General features: G+C 44.4%; 1 pseudogene; it reads left to right on the top strand.

Moving 5' to 3' along the window:
• Nucleotides 1-1103: 1103 nt before the first annotated feature.
• LOC141027136 (uncharacterized) lies at nt 1104-3188 on the top strand (annotated as a pseudogene).
• The last annotated feature ends 1033 nt before the right edge of the window (nt 3189-4221 follow it).

Here is a 4221-nt window from a genome sequence, read left to right as displayed (position 1 = left end):
TGCATAAAAGAGTTTAGAGAAGACTCAAATAATATTCATAGATAATATGATCATAAATCCACAATTCATCGGATCTCGACAAACACACCGCAAAAGAATATTACTCCCTCCATCACAGTTTAAAGGGCGTACCTCACATCTCTCAGGGCCCAAGGTTGCAAGCGATTGGCAGTAATAACTGATGCACTGGAGCTGCGGTAGTTAAGGATATGCATCTAATTAATCGCGAAACAAACGCATAGTAACCTCCCCGTCCAGTAAAAGAAGGAAACCATCGCATGCATTGGTGGAGACGGTTTACAGCGAAATTTTAGCGAGTTTCCTTCCTCTTCCCACACCCCTCCTTTCTCCCCGCGCAGTTTCCTTTCTCCCCCGCGCGGTTTCCAAATTGGCGATCAAAATCTCCCGCCGATCTCCGCTGCCAAATCTAAAACGAAATTTCCAGAGTTGAAATAGGTCCGCCGATGTTCCCGCCGATGTTCCGCTCTATAAGTAGCTGCGGCGATGGAGGGACACGAACATACGGCGCTCATCTTCTCTCCTCTCTCCAATGGCGCCGCCGCAGCAAGGTGCAGCAGATCGCCGGCCTCCTCCTCTTGGCCTCCGTGGGCTTTCTAGGGTCGCTTTCCAGCCCAGAGCACCGCCGCCCGGAGCACTTCCTCCTCTTGGTCTCACCGGACGCGCGGGTGTTCCTTCCTTCTCCATCGGCACAGCTGGTTTCGAGCATCTTCCTCCTCCGACTACTTTGCCTCGACGGCGCGTCGGCCTCGCACGCCCATCTTGCCCTCCGGCACCTAACGAGGCTGGTTCCTCGAACTGGAGTGCCTCCGTCGGCGAGGCCGGTACATGCAGCGGAGGGATCGGCAGTTCTACGTTCGTGGGATTTAACCTCATCACTGGCAGCGGCGGGATCTCGTTTGGCGATGGCGGCGGGATCTCGTTTGGTGGCGACGGCGAGTCCCTGGGCTTCACATTCAGTACTGGCGCCGGTGGCAATCGGAGCAGAGAAGGATCCTCCCATGGTGGAAGCATAGAAGTTAAACCCTAAACCCTCTAGTCTCGTAGATCATGCAATTTTTGTGTGTCACTTTGAATCAAGATTAAACCCTAGTTGTAGATCATATTTAGAACATATTTGTCGTTCACTAATATTCCATCAAGTTTTGCTCCTGTTTCGGTTGATCGTGTACTCCTGTTTGTGTTATTGTTATTGTTGTTGTTATTTTTGCTTCTATTTCGGTAGTAATATGTGTTCTCTTGTCATGTCTGCATGATCCAAGGAACTGGGTTCGGTCTTGAACTCAACATGATGAACGGAGAGAACACAACAGGTTCGGCCTTTAAACATAAACAGTAATTTTCATGTACATTATCAACTATATCTCATGATTAATATGTTACTACAAGGTATTGGTGGAAATGAGGGTACCATTGGCTACCGAGGTACTGGATATAACCCAAATTTTTCCCATGCCGACGAATACCCTCCTGGTCAAGAGGTTGTTCAAACCCAAAGACAACCTATCGATTTGAGTAAGCACATTTAGAACATATTTGTCTTTCACTAATATCCCATATTTTTTGTTTGTCTAATTATTTCTCCAATGCATCTAGATGTTTTGTCGAACAAGGAGACAAGAAGACAGTACCGTAACGATGACAAGCGTCACATATATGTTGAGATCATTGCTGGTAACGGTACGAGTAAAAGGTTGAAGCATGGAGTTTCTAAAGTTGTTGCACTAGCTTGTCGTTGTCCTAGGAGGATAGTGCAAAGGGTATGGCAGGAGGCTAAAAAAGGCGGCGGCATTACTGGGGTCAAAAACAATCAGAAGCTCAAATCAGGAAGGAAGAAGATTAATTTTGACATAGATGCATTGGAGGCCATCCCACCTGGAGAGAGAACAACATTAGAACAAGTTGCTGGACATATGAACATGTCAACTTCCACTGTTTGGCGGAGGTGAGCGTCATACTATCGCATTGTTGTCAATTTTTTACATGTCAACATTTTTTATTATATGGACATCTCAAATGTGTATGTCATTGATATATTGGTTGTTATATTTTCTTGTAGGTTGAAGATGAAGGAAATTAGACGAATAACGAGTGAATTGAAGCCTGCCTTGACTCGTGCAAATGAAAGGGCTCGTGTGGAGTATGCTCTTATGCATCTTGAGCGATGTAGCCTAACGTCTGTAGGCGGTATTAATCCCACATTTAGGGCTGATATGGATGTGGTTCATATAGATGAGAAATGGTTTTATCGCACGCGGAAGACCCAGAACATGTATTTGAGTCATAGACAGAATGCACTACACCGGGAATGTAAACATAAAATCCACATTCAAAAAATTATGTTCTTGTCCACAATGGCTAGACCAAGGTATGATGCTCAAGGCAATTGTGTTTTTTATGGCAAGATTGGGGTTTGGGCTTACACAGAGTGGGTGCTAGCTAAAAAGAAGAGTCAAAACAGGTCCGCACTTGTTCTTGTTACTACTCCTACTTTCTGCTAAATTTTTATGTGCACATTATTTACTTTTTTCTATATCCATAGGTTGAGAGGGACATGGGAGGTGAAGCCTTGCCATATAGTGGACAGGGAGAGAAGTCAGGAGTACTTAGTGAAATACGTACTGTCGGCTATAAAGGAAAAGTGGCCTGAGAGCGGTAGATGGAACACCATCTACGTACAGCAGGACAATTCTAGGACTCATATAAAACCAGATGATCCACTTTTTTGCAGGAAGCTGCTAGGGGTGGTTGGGATATTAGGATGATATACCAACCACCTAATTCTCCCGACACAAACATATTAGATCTTGGTTGGTTTGCCTCAATTCAAGTCATGTTCCATAGAAAGATGCCCAAGACCATAGCCGAGATTGTCCAAAAGGTCTTGCAATGTTCCATTTGAGTATTTATATGTTATTTGTGATACATAGCTACTTGCTTATGTGCTGATTTGAGTTTTCATGCTGTTATGTGTCATAGGTTAACCAATCCCCAGATGAGTACCCCCATCAAAAGCTCAATAGGATCTGGTTGAGTCATCAAGCGTGCATGAGAGAGATCATCAAGCACAAGGGGTCTATCCACTACACGGTTCCTCACTTGAAGAAAAAAGCATTAGAGAGACAAGGACTTCCCTCGGTTCGTTTGACGATGGATCGAGAATATGTTGAGCAGGAAATTGAGTTCTTGAACTCAACATGATTTGTACTGCCTCATGTGATTGTGCTACTGTTGGAGTATTAGTTTCATTAACCTTATCAAACATTTTGTGGCCTGTTTTGTACTGCCTCATGTGATGGTGCTACTATTTGAGTATTAGTTTCATTAACCTTATCAAAAAATTGTGGACTGTTTTGAACTGAAAATTTATGCTTTTCTCCCTTGGGTGTTTGGTTTTTGAGGGTGCATTTGAGTGGTGTGTAGTGGACTGTTTTGAACTGAAAAATTTATGTTTTTCTCCCTTGCATGCACACTCCTCCATCATAAGATCATTTGAGTGGTTTATCATGGAACCATTTTCATATAACATTACATGACAAGATCATATTAAACATAAGATCATATAAAAACATATTCATCCTCACTTTCTTACATAAGATCATATGGCAATACTCCCTCCATCACTTTCTTACATAAGATCATGTAATGTTATAAACTTGAAGCATATAAAACCATTACAACTCACTTTATTTTCATCATCCGGCGAATCTAAACTTGACTATCCGGCACATTATGCGCTTTCTTTTCGTCCTCGAGATAGATAGATCGGTTGCGATGGCACCTTATGCATACCCCATCTTTGTTTATCGCCACCGTAGTCGCACAATCTTTGCACCAAACATTGTCACAGAGGCAAGGATTTCCACACGACTCACAAGAACGCAAATCTTTTGGTACCGGGAGCCTACATCCTAAGCAAAGGAATATGGAAGCCTCACCGCGGATGCCACACTTGAGGCACAAATCGGCATGAATGCACACCTCACAAGTTGAGGTCGGGTTGGAGTAGGTTTTGCGTACCACCTCTTGCTCTTGCACCGGCCCTCCGACCTCTTGCTCTTGCACCATCTCCTTCACGACATGAACGTCGAGCACGCCTAGCACCTCCTCCACGGCAGGATCCTCGAGAGCGCCTAGCACCTCCTCCATGGCAGGAATGTCGAGCACGCCTAGCCCCTCCTCCACGGCATGAACCTCCACCAC

Source organism: Aegilops tauschii, chromosome 7 (genome assembly GCF_002575655.3).
Source record: "Aegilops tauschii subsp. strangulata cultivar AL8/78 chromosome 7, Aet v6.0, whole genome shotgun sequence".
Classification (NCBI taxonomy): domain Eukaryota; kingdom Viridiplantae; phylum Streptophyta; class Magnoliopsida; order Poales; family Poaceae; genus Aegilops; species Aegilops tauschii.
The sequence above is the reverse complement of the archived record's forward strand: the minus strand, read 5'-3'. Positions and strand labels throughout refer to the sequence as shown.